The following is a 16,728-nucleotide window of genomic DNA, read 5'->3' on the forward strand; positions in this document are numbered from 1 at the left end:
TGTGAGTGTGTACCGCTAGAGTATAAAACACGCGGACCCCAAAAAAATATCTTATTTTCCTTTAAACCGTAATCCCCTGTGGTTGTACGGCATCGGCATCGTGTACTCAACAAAGGAGGAAAAGAGAAGGGAAAGGCAAAATCCCGCTCGAACCGTGGTGGTCTGCAATTTCCCGTAGGTGTATCCGCCAATTGCACCGGAAAAGGTAGCTAGGTCGAGCGCGTTAGTACCTGTGTACCAGTCCACCTAGCCGGCGTTATATAGTTTCGGCCGCCGGAGTGATCGAGTTAGCTGGCAAAGCTGCTCGCGACGATAAGAAAACCTGCATTCGGAACATAACACATTCGGTTCGGTGGACATCAAGACAACAGGCAGTTGCAGCGAATGGCGAGTGGCAAACGCAATCGCAAAACGGCATCAGGTAGCAGAAGAAAAAAGTTTGTTTATACAAACTGCTTTGGTGGCAAATCCAGAACAAGGCGGCATCGAGGGCGTTCGAAATGGTTTTTTTCAAAACCACGAGTACTAAGTTTTCTAAATTGGAACCATTCCATAAAACAAGGCGCTTTTCAGGGCCATTAAACCTTCCACAAAAGAGTTTAGGAAATAAAGTTCAATGCTTTCTAAAACATTATCCAAAATAATAATAAAACACAAATTGATGTTTTCATAATTTGTTTGCCAGGATTTGATGAGTATGTGAATTTGGCAGTTGTTCTGAGCTTATTGATAGTTGGGGACTTTCCTGATTATTCAATTTTCACCAATTCTTAAATTGTTTCGAGATTGAAAGTACAGTAATCTACAATTAGTTCGACATTTAGCTAATTGGACGGACATGTAATGTGACTTATTTAGTTGGACATTTTTGTAAACATAGAGATCCAAATTATGATCCCACATTGAAAGTCGACACTGTACCACTGTCATCGCAAATGTTCAATTACAGGTTAAAATTACCTCCAATCCGACACTGAGTAGTGGTAATGCGACGTGTCATTGAATGTAATTTACTGTAAAATATGTCACAAGCTGGATGGGAAGAAATTTTCCAACTGTGAAAGCTGTGGCGAGTGACAACAAATCGCTAAACAGGAAGGTTTAGCCGAACAAGATGGGGATATCGAGTGATAACAAAACAATAAACTCTTTAGACTTTTTGTGATCCTGAAAAGGACCCTTTTTAGTCTGTATGTGAATCCAACGAGCGAACAAATCGTAATGAATGTATTTTTGTTGTTGTTTCTTTGTTTTTAAGAGGCTTTAAACTTTGCAGTTCATTCGCCTCCAGCCCAGTGAAGAGCCACAATAAAACCAGTCCAGAGGGGACTGGCGAAAGGGAAACCAACAAAATCACTCATCAGACCTGTCCGCTCGACTCTCGGTTAAAGAAGAAGGTAGGAAGGGATCCTATGCTTCATAAGATATTTAATATATGCTGTAAAGAAAAGTAAAAATTTACTGATCCGAGGACCAAAGCAGTAACGAAGCACAAGTGACCTAGCGAAAGGCGTGTTCCAAAGCCAAAAAACAAAACGGCCCCTCTCAGGAGGATAGGAAGGAAAGGAGTGGAAAGGATTTGGGTGGGATTAGTGGATTGGGAGGGGGTGGGAGTGGTATGGGAAGGAAAGAGGGGAGGAGTAGGTGTGGGGTGGGGTGAAATGAAATGAAATACAGTTTGAATAGATAATAAAATATAGTGGTTTTGAATTTAATGGTATATAGTATAGCTGAAAAATGGAGAGGTTTATTTAATGAATTTATTCTCCTTGGTGAGTGTGGCTGTAGGAATAGGAAGTTGATTAAAGTATAATGTAATGGACAGAAGATAGATGTGGGTATGAAAGTATATATTATATTATTTGTTATTTAATATTATTGAATGCGTGTATATACATGTATGAATACCTTCCTTCCGACCCGTACATACATGTGTATACACACATAAACACGCATACATGACTGTGAAGTGGCGAACTTTAATAAGCACTTTCCAAGGTATTTAGTATTTCGGTTTAGATTTTACCAAAGAAGTCGGTTTCTTTCAGAAACGCAATTAAATTGGTTTCTTGGGTCTCGTCTCTACTGAGGATATCTCGGAGACTCTGACCTATGTTGTGTCGGACTCGAGCATCTTTGGTATGTTGACATTCAAGTAAAAGATGGCTAACGGAAACCGGAGCTTCGTTGCAAGCACATTGGGGTTTTTCGGCTCTGCAGAACAAGTGTGAGTGGGTGAAGTTAGTGTGCCCAATTCGAAGACGGGTAAGGACTTGCCTTTCCCTACTATTGAGGCGGTCATCCCAAGGGAGAGTGGAATTTTTAATTTTATGAAGATGAGTGGGACGGCTGTTTATCCAGCCTATGTCCCAGCTTTCACGGACTTGCTGTTTTACCCAGCGGACAATGTCAGATGGAGGACAGGGCATGTCTGGGGGATCTATTTTGCTGCCCTTGCCGGCCAGTATGTCGGCGGCTGTGTTTCCGCGGATTCCTGAGTGACCAGGAATCCAGCAGAAGGAGATGTTTTTATTTGAAGCAGCCTCTTCTGTTTGCTTAATCCATGGGTGTTTGCTGTTTCCACTCAGAAGATCGTGGAGACAGCTAGCTGAGTCTGAGAATATTGTGGTAGGAAGAAACTCATGGGTGCATTCTTGGGTAGCTATTAAAAGGGCGAAAGCTTCCGCACTGAAGATGGAGCATTGCGGTGGAAGAGAAAAGCTACCCGTGTATCTACTCTCAAAGATTCCACATCCAACTCCATCGGCACTGACTGAACCATCTGTGTATACCTGGTGGTTGATTTGAAAATTGGATGCAACGAGGTTATTGAAGCAGGCTTTGACTTTTGGAGAAGGGTCTCCCGCCCGAACTGCCTTGAGAAGTTCAAGGTTAATGTTCGGCGGTTTGACGTTCCAATTTCTTCCCGTCGCAGATGAACGTTCACATATATCGGGAAGATCTTTGTTCGTGAGATTTTTGAACCATGTTTTAGCTCTATGTATTAATGGGACATTGTGGTCGTTTTCGGGGAGTGACAAGTGACGGATGGCTTTATTCGTGATGGCTTTTGTTACCAGGTGGGTGAAGGGAAGTTGCCCACTTTCTGCCATTACAGCAAGAGTAGGACTGGTGGGAAAAGCGCCAATTGCGAGCCGAATTGCTTTATTGTAAATTGGTTGAATGGTGTTTAACACCCTGTCCCCTCCACGGCTGAAGGTGCCTATTCCGTAAAGGATTTGTGGGACCAACCAAACATTTACAACATTTAGCAACGTCTTTCTATGACCAGAGGCTAGGTTGCCTGCGATAGACTTGATGATGTTCAATTTCTTTCTGGTGGCTATTTTGGTCTTTTGGGAATGTGATAGGAAGTTGAGTTTCTTGTCGAAAGTAACCCCTAGTATTTTCAATGTCCTCATTGTAGGGATCGGGATTTTGTTGAGCTGAAGATAGGTTCTCCTTCTGAGAGCTTTTCCGATATGTATGTGTTTGGATTTCTCCGGGGAAATTTTAAAACCTGTTTTTAGAGCCCAGTTTTGGATGGAGTCTAAGGTTTTTTGAAGCCTCTTTCTCTGGATTAAGCCGAAGCAGCTCGTAGAGATAAGAGTGATGTCATCTGCATAGACTATGACCTTTATATGGTCCGGGATTATCTCGAATAGAGATTGCATGGCAATGTTGAAGAGGGTTGGTGAAAGTGCTGAGCCTTGTGGGAAGCCGTTTTCTGGGATTTTTAGAGAAGATTGGTGGTTGTTAATAACGGTTTTGAAAGACCGGTTTTCTAGAAAACTTTTAACGAAGAGACCTAATCTCCCACGAATCCCCCAGTCGAAAAGGCTTTTCAGCACTGGGTACCTCCATGCCCGATCGATGGCCTTGGATAAATCCAGGGAAACAATATCAATGTGGTGTAATTTTTCAGTTGCGTCGTCTAGGATTTTTTCGATTGCTACAAGGCAATCTTCTGTACCTTTTCCCGCACGGAATGCGAATTGTCTGGGATCAATCAGCTTATTTGACTCTAGAAAAGTCGTTAAGCGTCGATTGATCATTTTTTCCAAGACTTTCCCAACACAACTTATGAGGGTGATGGGGCGGAAATTGTCAAGAAGATGATTGTTCATGTCTGGTTTCGGGATACAGATCATTAAACCCTCTTTCCAGCAACTGGGGAGGGTTCCACTGTCCCAGACTTTGTTGAGGAGCTTCAGAAGTGCTTTTTTCCCGAGATGGGGTAGATTCTTAAGCATAGGGTAGCTGATGTCATCAGGTCCTGTGGATCCTTGTTTGACTTTGTTCAGTACCCAATCGAGCTCTTTGAGGGAGAGGTTTTTGTTGAAGTCAAATTCCACATCGGTATGAAAATCGATGGGAATTCTTTCGCATTCCGTTTTGTGGGTTAGAAAGGTTTGGTCGTAGTTTTGATTGGAGGAGGCGGAAGCAAAGAAATCTCCAAACGCCTCGGCGATGATTTTCCGGTCATTGGTGTATTGACCGTTAATTAGAAGATTATATTCTTTGCTTCTTTTCTTTCCATGAAGCCTGCCAATCTTACTCCATAACTCCTTTGTTGACGCGTTGGGATTAATTTCGCTGACGAATTTAACCCAACTGTTGTGCTTGGCTGTGTTGATAGCAGTCTTAGCTTCTTTGCGAGCCCTTTGGAACTCTGCAAGCAGAGTGGGTCTCAGTGGGCTGTCCGGATGGGCCTTTCTTAATTTGCGTAGGGCCTTACGTCGACCTTTGATCGCTGCCTTCAGCTCAGGCGACCACCATGGGACACATTTCCTGCCAGGGATGCCACTGGTTCTGGGGATGTGCACCATTGCAACTTCTAGGACAACTTTGGAGAATTCCTTGGCTGTCCAATCTCGTTCAGCGGAGAGGCGGTTTTCAATGTCAAACTGATAGCCAGCCCAGTCAGCGTATTCAAATTTCCATCTTGGCCTTGTTGAAAACTCTGGAGAAGTTTGGCCGAAGGAAGTGAAGATTGGAAAATGATCGCTTCCGCAAGTATCATCGTGGATGTTCCAAGAAAGTTTTGAAGATAGTTTGTCTGATACTATAGTGAGATCGATGGCTGAAGTAGTACCAGAATAATGGATTCTGGTGTGTTGGCCGTTGTTAAGAAGGAGAAGAGAATGGTCGGATATGAAATCCTCAATGATGGATCCTTTTCGATCGAGGTATGCACCTCCCCAGGCGTATGAGTGGGCGTTGAAATCACCCATAAGCATGATTGGGGCGGGAAGTTGGGTGAACAGATGGTCCAGTTGGCCGCGTAGAGTGTTCGGATCGGAATCATTAGTGATGTAGATGCTAACGACGGTGATTGGAAAGAGGTGTTTAATGCGCACTACCACTGCCTGAAGATCAGTGGTAATGGGAAGAAGATCATGTGGAGTGCCATCTTTGATTGCGATTGCAACTCCGTTTTTTGAGGGGTTGGGACCCTCTTTGAAGTATGTGATATATTTTGAGATGAAGTGTTTATCGAAGTTGTTTGGAGTCATAGTTTCTTGAAGGGCTATGACTGTGGGATTAGAGTTTGAAATAAGCATTTTCAGTTCTAGAATATTTCGTCGGATACTTCTGATGTTCCATTGTATCCCGAATTTCTGTGTTGGAGTGAATGTGTTGGTGTTTTTAACTCTAATTCCTAAGTCTTAATTGTGTGTATGTTTGAACTATTCAAAGAGAATTAGTTCGATGGTCCTTTACCCTTGGAAAGAGAAGCTTTCTTTGAGGTATTGGTGTTGTTTTTGTTTGGTGTAGAAGTCTTTGGAGTGTTTGTTGTGTTTGTGTTGTTTTTTGTTGAATGTGCGTTTCTGTTGTTGTTATTGTTGTTTTTTGTTTGATATGTGTTGTTGTTGTTGTTGTTGTTTTCTGTTGGGGTTGTATTGTTATTTGTTGTTGGTGTCTGTCTTTGTTCATTCTTAGTTCTTTTCTTGTCCTTGTTTGTTTGGGTCTCATCTTCAGATTTTTGATCTGACTCTGAGGATGATCCTTTAGTTATTTTTCTTTTGTTTTTGTTTTTGTTTGGAACATTCGACGTATCCATAGAAATGACTGATTCGCTTTCGGATTCAGTTGATGAACTACCAGTTGTTGAATCTGTCATGGTTGTATCGAATGTAGTGTCATTTGGGGGGGTGCTTTCGCGACTAGAAGTGGCCGAAGCGGCCGAGGCGCAGTTACATTTGCAGTTACATGTGGGTGCTGGCTTTTGCAAGTTGGTGAGTCTGTTTTGCAGAACACTTGCGAATGAAGAGCCATTGTTTTGTAGTTGAAACTGTTCCTATGCCTCTTTGTGTGAAATTCCATTATCGATTCTGATTCTGGTAATTTTATTTTCATTTTGCCATACGGGACAATTCCTACTGGAAGAGGAGTGGTTTCCTTGGCAGTTGACACAAAAAGCTGAAGCATTGCAAACTATGTTTGCTTCTGTTTTTTGTTCCGGATGTTCTTGGCCGCAGTTTCTGCAAAGCGGATTTTCGCGCTTGCATCGCTTGGTCGTATGCCCAAATTTATAGCATTTGTAGCACTGCATGGGATTAGGGTAGAAGTTTCTAGTCCCGACTCGAATGAACCCGAAATAAATGAAATCGGGAACAACCGTTCCACGAATGGTCAAAATTAAGGTTGCCGTTGGGACAACAATGTTGTTATCCTTCCTGGTAATACGCTTGACATCGATCACACCTTGATCGGAAAGCTCAGTAACCAGTACGGATTCTTTGATGTCAATGACATCACGGCAAGTGACAACGCATTTGCGTTGATTTAATGTTGGGTGAAAGATAACTTCAACAGGGGTTTCATCTATCAATTTAGTTATTGAAAGGAGCTTACCAATAATATCCTTGTCCTTGGTTGTAAGAATATACTGCGTCCTCTTTTTTTCGTCTCGTTGTGGTCTCGCGCTGTTAAATTTATCCCCCGCAACGTTGGAGATAGTTTTACTAACTATGAACGGATTGGAAGGGATCACGTTCTCTCCTGTTGCACGAAGGAGCAGAATCTGCAAATTGCCGTTGAGTGGGTCGGCCCACTTTGGAGAGGTACGTTGGGTAGGTTTCCCTTCGTACAGGTTTGTAGCCCGGCCTTGAGGAGGCCCGGAGCTACTGGAAGCCATTTTGTTGTCGGCTACACCCTAGGTATAGCCGACAAGTGGGTTTCACTTTGCACTAAAGCACTGAGTTATTCTTGTGAGGGCTTGACACTTGGGGATATGTTCCCAGAAAATACTACTTTTTATACAAGAGCACTTGAAAAACCACCAATATCGCGGATAAACTTTTGGAATTATTCCCTCTTGTCACTTCACAGTCCGTACGCGTGCGTCTTCTTTTTAAATTTTATTTTATTTTGTAAACAATAAGCACTACTTTTAAAATTGGCAACACTGCCAGAAAAGAAAAAGGGGGCGTGGCGTCAGTGACGCCGCAAAAGCGCGCGCTTTTCCGGTTCACCGGTAGGCGCCCGCTCCTCACGGTCGAAACGAACTGTTGTTTCCTGCTTCTTTTTCTGCTGCCACACTAAAACCGTTGAAATCGCTCCTTTCGAAAACGCCGGGGGGGGACGTCCTAGTCCGCTTGTCCAAAACGTCCAACTGCTAAGCTGAAAATAAAAGCGACCTTCTCGGTCGGAGGTTAAAATCAGTATGATGTATTTTTTCACGTTTCTTTGTTTTTAAGAGGCTTTAAACTTTGCAGTTCATTCGCCTCCAGCCCAGTGAAGAGCCACAATAAAACCAGTCCAGAGGGGACTGGTGAAAGGGAAACCAACAAAATCACTCATCAGACCTGTCCGCTCGACTCTCGGTTAAAGAAGAAGGTAGGAAGGGATCCTATGCTTCATAAGATATTTAATATATGCTGTAAAGAAAAATAAAAATTTACTGATCCGAGGACCAAAGCAGTAACGAAGCACAAGTGACCTAGCGAAAGGCGTGTTCCAAAGCCAAAAAACAAAACGGCCCCTCTCAGGAGGATAGGAAGGAAAGGAGTGGAAAGGATTTGGGTGGGATTAGTGGATTGGGAGGGGGTGGGAGTGGTATGGGAAGGAAAGAGGGGAGGAGTAGGTGTGGGGTGGGGTGAAATGAAATGAAATACAGTTTGAATAGATAATAAAATATAGTGGTTTTGAATTTAATGGTATATAGTATAGCTGAAAAATGGAGAGGTTTATTTAATGAATTTATTCTCCTTGGTGAGTGTGGCTGTAGGAATAGGAAGTTGATTAAAGTATAATGTAATGGATAGAAGATAGATGTGGGTATGAAAGTATATATTATATTATTTGTTATTTAATATTATTGAATGCGTGTATATACATGTATGAATACCTTCCTTCCGACCCGTACATACATGTGTATACACACATAAACACGCATACATGACTGTGAAGTGGCGAACTTTAATAAGCACTTTCCAAGGTATTTAGTATTTCGGTTTAGATTTTACCAAAGAAGTCGGTTTCTTTCAGAAACGCAATTAAATTGGTTTCTTGGGTCTCGTCTCTACTGAGGATATCTCGGAGACTCTGACCTATGTTGTGTCGGACTCGAGCATCTTTGGTATGTTGACATTCAAGTAAAAGATGGCTAACGGAAACCGGAGCTTCGTTGCAAGCACATTGGGGTTTTTCGGCTCTGCAGAACAAGTGTGAGTGGGTGAAGTTAGTGTGCCCAATTCGAAGACGGGTAAGGACTTGCCTTTCCCTACTATTGAGGCGGTCATCCCAAGGGAGAGTGGAATTTTTAATTTTATGAAGATGAGTGGGACGGCTGTTTATCCAGCCTATGTCCCAGCTTTCACGGACTTGCTGTTTTACCCAGCGGACAATGTCAGATGGAGGACAGGGCATGTCTGGGGGATCTATTTTGCTGCCCTTGCCGGCCAGTATGTCGGCGGCTGTGTTTCCACGGATTCCTGAGTGACCAGGAACCCAGCAGAAGGAGATGTTTTTATTTGAAGCAGCCTCTTCTGTTTGCTTAATCCATGGGTGTTTGCTGTTTCCACTCAGAAGATCGTGGAGACAGCTAGCTGAGTCTGAGAATATTGTGGTAGGAAGAAACTCATGGGTGCATTCTTGGGTAGCTATTAAAAGGGCGAAAGCTTCCGCACTGAAGATGGAGCATTGCGGTGGAAGAGAAAAGCTACCAGTGTATCTACTCTCAAAGACTCCACATCCAACTCCATCGGCACTGACTGAACCATCTGTGTATACCTGGTGGTTGATTTGAAAATTGGATGCAACGAGGTTATTGAAGCAGGCTTTGACTTTTGGAGAAGGGTCTCCCGCTCGAACTGTCTTGAGAAGTTCAAGGTTAATGTTCGGCGGTTTGACGTTCCAATTTCTTCCCGTCGCAGATGAACGTTCACATATATCGGGAAGATCTTTGTTCGTGAGATTTTTGAACCATGTTTTAGCTCTATGTATTAATGGGACATTGTGGTCGCTTTCGGGGAGTGACAAGTGACGGATGGCTTTATTCGTGATGGCTTTTGTTACCAGGTGGGTGAAGGGAAGTTGCCCACTTTCTGCCATTACAGCAAGAGTAGGACTGGTGGGAAAAGCGCCAATTGCGAGCCGAATTGCTTTATTGTAAATTGGTTGAATGGTGTTTAACACCCTGTCCCCTCCACGGCTGAAGGTGCCTATTCCGTAAAGGATTTGTGGGAGCAACCAAACATTTACAACATTTAGCAACGTCTTTCTATGACCAGAGGCTAGGTTGCCTGCGATAGACTTGATGATGTTCAATTTCTTTCTGGTGGCTATTTTGGTCTTTTGGGAATGTGATAGGAAGTTGAGTTTCTTGTCGAAAGTAACCCCTAGTATTTTCAATGTCCTCATTGTAGGGATCGGGATTTTGTTGAGCTGAAGATAGGTTCTCCTTCTGAGAGCTTTTCCGATATGTATGTGTTTGGATTTCTCCGGGGAAATTTTAAAACCTGTTTTTAGAGCCCAGTTTTGGATGGAGTCTAAGGTTTTTTGAAGCCTCTTTCTCTGAATTAAGCCGAAGCAGCTCGTAGAGATAAGAGTGATGTCATCTGCATAGACTGTGACCTTTATATGGTCCGGGATAATCTTGAATAGAGATTGCATGGCAATGTTGAAGAGGGTTGGTGAAAGTGCTGAGCCTTGTGGGAAGCCGTTTTCTGGGATTTTTAGAGAAGATTGGTGGTTGTTAATAACGGTTTTGAAAGACCGGTTTTCTAGAAAACTTTTAACGAAGAGACCTAATCTCCCACGAATCCCCCAGTCGAAAAGGCTTTTCAGCACTGGGTACCTCCATGCCCGATCGAAGGCCTTGGATAAATCCAGGGAAACAATATCAATGTGGTGTAATTTTTCAGTTGCGTCGTCTAGGATTTTTTCGATTGCTACAAGGCAATCTTCTGTACCTTTTCCCGCACGGAAGGCGAATTGTCTGGGATCAATCAGCTTATTTGACTCTAGAAAAGTCGTTAAGCGTCGATTGACCATTTTTTCCAAGACTTTCCCAACACAACTTAGGAGAGTGATGGGGCGGAAATTGTCAAGAAGATGATTGTTCATGTCTGGTTTCGGGATACAGATCATTAAACCCTCTTTCCAGCAACTGGGGAGGGTTCCACTGTCCCAGACTTTGTTGAGGAGCTTCAGAAGTGCTTTTTTCCCGAGATGGGGTAGATTCTTAAGCATAGGGTAGCTGATGTCATCAGGTCCTGTGGATCCTTGTTTGACTTTGTTCAGTACCCAATCGAGCTCTTTGAGGGAGAGGTTTTTGTTGAAGTCAAATTCCACATCGGTATGAAAATCGATGGGAATTCTTTCGCATTCCGTTTTGTGGGTTAGAAAGGTTTGGTCGTAGTTTTGATTGGAGGAGGCGGAAGCAAAGAAATCTCCAAACGCCTCGGCGATGATTTTCCGGTCATTGGTGTATTGACCGTTAATTAGAAGATTATATTCTTTGCTTCTTTTCTTTCCATAAAGCCTGCCAATCTTACTCCATAACTCCTTTGTTGACGCGTTGGGATTGATTTCGCTGACGAATTTAACCCAACTGTTGTGCTTGGCTGTGTTGATAGCAGTCTTAGCTTCTTTGCGAGCCCTTTGGAACTCTGCAAGCAGAGTGGGTCTCAGTGGGCTGTCCGGATGGGCCTTTCTTAATTTGCGTAGGGCCTTACGTCGACCTTTGATCGCTGCCTTCAGCTCAGGCGACCACCATGGGACACATTTCCTGCCAGGGATGCCACTGGTTCTGGGGATGTGCACCATTGCAACTTCTAGGACAACTTTGGAGAATTCCTTGGCTGTCCAATCTCGTTTAGCGGAGAGGCGGTTTTCAATGTCAAACTGATAGCCAGCCCAGTCAGCGTATTCAAATTTCCATCTTGGCCTTGTTGAAAACTCTGGAGAAGTTTGGCCGAAGGAAGTGAAGATTGGAAAATGATCGCTTCCGCAAGTATCATCGTGGATGTTCCAAGAAAGTTTTGAAGATAGTTTGTCTGATACTATAGTGAGATCGATGGCTGAAGTAGTACCAGAATAATGGATTCTGGTGTGTTGGCCGTTGTTAAGAAGGAGAAGAGAATGGTCGGATATGAAATCCTCAATGATGGATCCTTTTCGATCGAGGTATGCACCTCCCCAGGCGTATGAGTGGGCGTTGAAATCACCCATAAGCATGATTGGGGCGGGAAGTTGGGCGAACAGATGGTCCAGTTGGCCGCGTAGAGTGTTCGGATCGGAATCATTCGTGATGTAGATGCTAACGACGGTGATTGGAAAGGGGTGTTTAATGCGCACTACCACTGCCTGAAGATCAGTGGTAATGGGAAGAAGATCATGTGGAGTGCCATCTTTGATTGCGATTGCAACTCCGTTTTTTGAGGGGTTGGGACCCTCTTTGAAGTATGTGATATATTTTGAGATGAAGTGTTTATCGAAGTTGTTTGGAGTCATAGTTTCTTGAAGGGCTATGACTGTGGGATTAGAGTTTGAAATAAGCATTTTCAGTTCTAGAATATTTCGTCGGATACTTCTGATGTTCCATTGTATCCCGAATTTCTGTGTTGGAGTGAATGTGTTGGTGTTTTTAACTCTAATTCCTAAGTCTTAATTGTGTGTATGTTTGAACTATTCAAAGAGAATTAGTTCGATGGTCCTTTACCCTTGGAAAGAGAAGCTTTCTTTGAGGTATTGGTGTTGTTTTTGTTTGGTGTAGAAGTCTTTGGAGTGTTTGTTGTGTTTGTGTTGTTTTTTGTTGAGTGTGCGTTGCTGTTGTTGTTATTGTTGTTTTTTGTTTGATGTGTGTTGTTGTTGTTTTTTGTTGGTGTTGTGTTGTTATTTGTTGGTGGTGTAGTTCTTTGTTCGTTTTTTGTTCTTTTCTTGTCCTTGTTATTTTGGATTTCATCTTCAGATTTTTGATCTGAATCAGAAGATGATCCTTTCGCCATTTTCCGTTTATTTTTATTTTTGTTTGGAACATCAGAAGTGTCCATTGAAATGACTGATTCGTTTTCGGATTCAGTTGTTGAGCTATCAGTTGTCGACTCTGTCATTGAGGTATCGATTGTAGTGTCAATTGGGGGTGTGCTTTCGCGGCTAGAAGAGGCCGAAGCGGCCGAGGCGCAGTTACATTTGCAATTGCAGCTGGGTGTTGGCTTTTGCAAGTTGGAGAGTCTGTCTTGCAGAACACTTGCAAAAGTTGGTCCATTATTTTGACCGTTGTATCTTTCTTTCGCCTCTTTGTAGGAGATACCATAGTCGATTCTTATTTTTGTGATGTTGTTCTCAGTTTGCCATACGGGGCATTTCCTATTCGAAGAGGAATGGTCCCCTTGGCAATTCAAGCAAAATGCTGAAGCATTGCAGGTTTTAATTCCATCCTTTTGTTCTGGATGTTCCTGTCCACAATTTCGGCAAAGCGGGTTCTCGCGTTTGCATCGCTTGCTCGTATGTCCAAATTTATAGCATTTGAAACATTGCATTGGGTTGGGATAGAAATTTCTAGTCCCAGCCCGAATAAATCCGAAGTTAATAAAATCGGGAACAACAGTTCCACGAATTGTCAAAATGAGAGTAGCGGTTGGGATAACAATGTTATTCTCCTTCCTGGTGATTCGCTTGACATCGATCACACCTTGATCGGAAAGCTCTGTCACCAGTTCGGATTCCTTGATGTCAATTACATCACGGCAAGTAACAACGCATTTACGTTGATTTAGAGTAGGGTGGTAAATTACTTCGATAGGGGTTTCATCGATCAATTTGTTGATTAAAAGGAGCTTACCGATTATATCCTCGTCCTTGGCCGTAAGGATATACTGCGTCCTCTTTTTGTCGTCCCGTTGCGGTCGCGCTGTGTAGTATTTCGTTCCTACAGCGTTGGCGATCGTCTTACTCACGACGAACGGGTTAGTCGGGATCGCGTTCTCTCCTGTGGCACGAAGTAACAGGATCTGAAGGTTGCCGTTCAGTGGGTCGGCCCACCTTGGAGCAGTACGTTGGGTAGGTTTACCCTCGTACAAATTTGTAGCCCGGCCTCCCGGAGGCCCGGAGCTACTGGAAGCCATGCTGTTGTCGGCTACCCCCTAGGTATAGCCGACAGATTGATTTATTATTTAAAGGAGAGAACACTTATGAGGGCTTTTCACTTTGGGATATTATCTAGAAAAACACTGTCACTTTTTTTTATAGAGCTCTTACAAAAACCACCAATAATCGCGAACAATTTAGGGGAATAAACTTTTGAATTTGTTTTCCTTCAGTCACTTCACCGTCCGTAATGCGTGTTTTCTTTTTGGTTTTTTGTTTATGTTAAAAATCACTACGATACTAGAAGAGAAACTGGCACCACTGCCCAAAGGAAAAAGGGGGCGTGGCGTCGGTGACGCCGCAAAAGCGCGCGCTTTTCCGGTTTGCCGGCAAGCGCCCGCTCCCAACGGTCGAAACTAGCCGTTGCTATCTGCTTCTCCTTCTGCTGCCACTTAAAAATAATTAAAGTTAACTCCTTCGGAATCGCCAGGGGGAGACGTCCTAGTCCGCTGTCCAAAACGCCAAACTGCCGAGCTGAAAAAAACGTGACCTACTCGGTCGGAGGTTAAAATCAGTATGATGTATTTTTTTGCCATCGCTCCCTTTTAACGCTCATTCGTTCGTCTCGTTGGACCCGCCCCTTTGGCTGAGTCTGCCGATTTGTCTCTATCCTGTGAGTGTGTACCGCTAGAGTATAAAACACGCGGACCCCAAAAAAATATCTTATTTTCCTTTAAACCGTAATCCCCTGTGGTTGTACGGCATCGGCATCGTGTACTCAACAAAGGAGGAAAAGAGAAGGGAAAGGCAAAATCCCGCTCGAACCGTGGTGGTCTGCAATTTCCCGTAGGTGTATCCGCCAATTGCACCGGAAAAGGTAGCTAGGTCGAGCGCGTTAGTACCTGTGTACCAGTCCACCTAGCCGGCGTTATATAGTTTCGGCCGCCGGAGTGATCGAGTTAGCTGGCAAAGCTGCTCGCGACGATAAGAAAACCTGCATTCGGAACATAACACATTCGGTTCGGTGGACATCAAGACAACAGGCAGTTGCAGCGAATGGCGAGTGGCAAACGCAATCGCAAAACGGCATCAGGTAGCAGAAGAAAAAAGTTTGTTTATACAAACTGCTTTGGTGGCAAATCCAGAACAAGGCGGCATCGAGGGCGTTCGAAATGGTTTTTTTCAAAACCACGAGTACTAAGTTTTCTAAATTGGAACCATTCCATAAAACAAGGCGCTTTTCAGGGCCATTAAACCTTCCACAAAAGAGTTTAGGAAATAAAGTTCAATGCTTTCTAAAACATTATCCAAAATAATAATAAAACACAAATTGATGTTTTCATAATTTGTTTGCCAGGATTTGATGAGTATGTGAATTTGGCAGTTGTTCTGAGCTTATTGATAGTTGGGGACTTTCCTGATTATTCAATTTTCACCAATTCTTAAATTGTTTCGAGATTGAAAGTACAGTAATCTACAATTAGTTCGACATTTAGCTAATTGGACGGACATGTAATGTGACTTATTTAGTTGGACATTTTTGTAAACATAGAGATCCAAATTATGATCCCACATTGAAAGTCGACACTGTACCACTGTCATCGCAAATGTTCAATTACAGGTTAAAATTACCTCCAATCCGACACTGAGTAGTGGTAATGCGACGTGTCATTGAATGTAATTTACTGTAAAATATGTCACAAGCTGGATGGGAAGAAATTTTCCAACTGTGAAAGCTGTGGCGAGTGGCAAATGCAATCGCTAAACAGAAAGGTTTAGCCGAACAAGATGGGGATATCGAGTGATAACAAAACAATAAACTCTTTAGTCTTTTTGTGATCCTGAAAATGACCTTTTTTAGCCTGTATGTGAATCCAACGAGCGAACAAATCGTAATGAATGTATTTTTCTTCTTCTTTCTTTGTTTTTAAGTGGAGCCGATCTGGCGTGGAGGTAACATCCATACTTCTCACGCTCAAGATCACGAGTTCAATTCTCACTCCCGACATTCTTCCAAAATGGAAGGTAAAAGTGACGAACCAGCCAGAAGCGTTGAAAGTCACTATAATACAGAAAAAAAAAAAAAAATTTGTTTTTAAGAGGCTTTAAACTTTGCAGTTCATTCGCCTCTAATTCTCATGTATTTTTTTGCCATCGCTCCCTTTTAACGCTCATTCGTTCGTCTCGTTGGACCCGCCCCTTTGGCTGAGTCTGCCGATTTGTCTCTATCCTGTGAGTGTGTACCGCTAGAGTATAAAACACGCGGACCCCAAAAAAATATCTTATTTTCCTTTAAACCGTAATCCCCTGTGGTTGTACGGCATCGGCATCGTGTACTCAACAAAGGAGGAAAAGAGAAGGGAAAGGCAAAATCCCGCTCGAACCGTGGTGGTCTGCAATTTCCCGTAGGTGTATCCGCCAATTGCACCGGAAAAGGTAGCTAGGTCGAGCGCGTTAGTACCTGTGTACCAGTCCACCTAGCCGGCGTTATATAGTTTCGGCCGCCGGAGTGATCGAGTTAGCTGGCAAAGCTGCTCGCGACGATAAGAAAACCTGCATTCGGAACATAACACATTCGGTTCGGTGGACATCAAGACAACAGGCAGTTGCAGCGAATGGCGAGTGGCAAACGCAATCGCAAAACGGCATCAGGTAGCAGAAGAAAAAAGTTTGTTTATACAAACTGCTTTGGTGGCAAATCCAGAACAAGGCGGCATCGAGGGCGTTCGAAATGGTTTTTTTCAAAACCACGAGTACTAAGTTTTCTAAATTGGAACCATTCCATAAAACAAGGCGCTTTTCAGGGCCATTAAACCTTCCACAAAAGAGTTTAGGAAATAAAGTTCAATGCTTTCTAAAACATTATCCAAAATAATAATAAAACACAAATTGATGTTTTCATAATTTGTTTGCCAGGATTTGATGAGTATGTGAATTTGGCAGTTGTTCTGAGCTTATTGATAGTTGGGGACTTTCCTGATTATTCAATTTTCACCAATTCTTAAATTGTTTCCAGATTTAAAGTACAGTAATCTACAATTAGTTCGACATTTAGCTAATTGGACGGACATGTAATGCGACTTATTTAGTTGGACATTTTTGTAAACATAGAGATCCAAATTATGACCCCACATTGAAAGTCGACACTGTACCACTGTCATCGCAAATGTTCAATTACAGGTTAAAATTACC

Source organism: Toxorhynchites rutilus, chromosome 3 (assembly GCF_029784135.1).
Source record: "Toxorhynchites rutilus septentrionalis strain SRP chromosome 3, ASM2978413v1, whole genome shotgun sequence".
In the NCBI taxonomy this organism is placed as follows: Eukaryota; Metazoa; Arthropoda; class Insecta; order Diptera; family Culicidae; genus Toxorhynchites; species Toxorhynchites rutilus.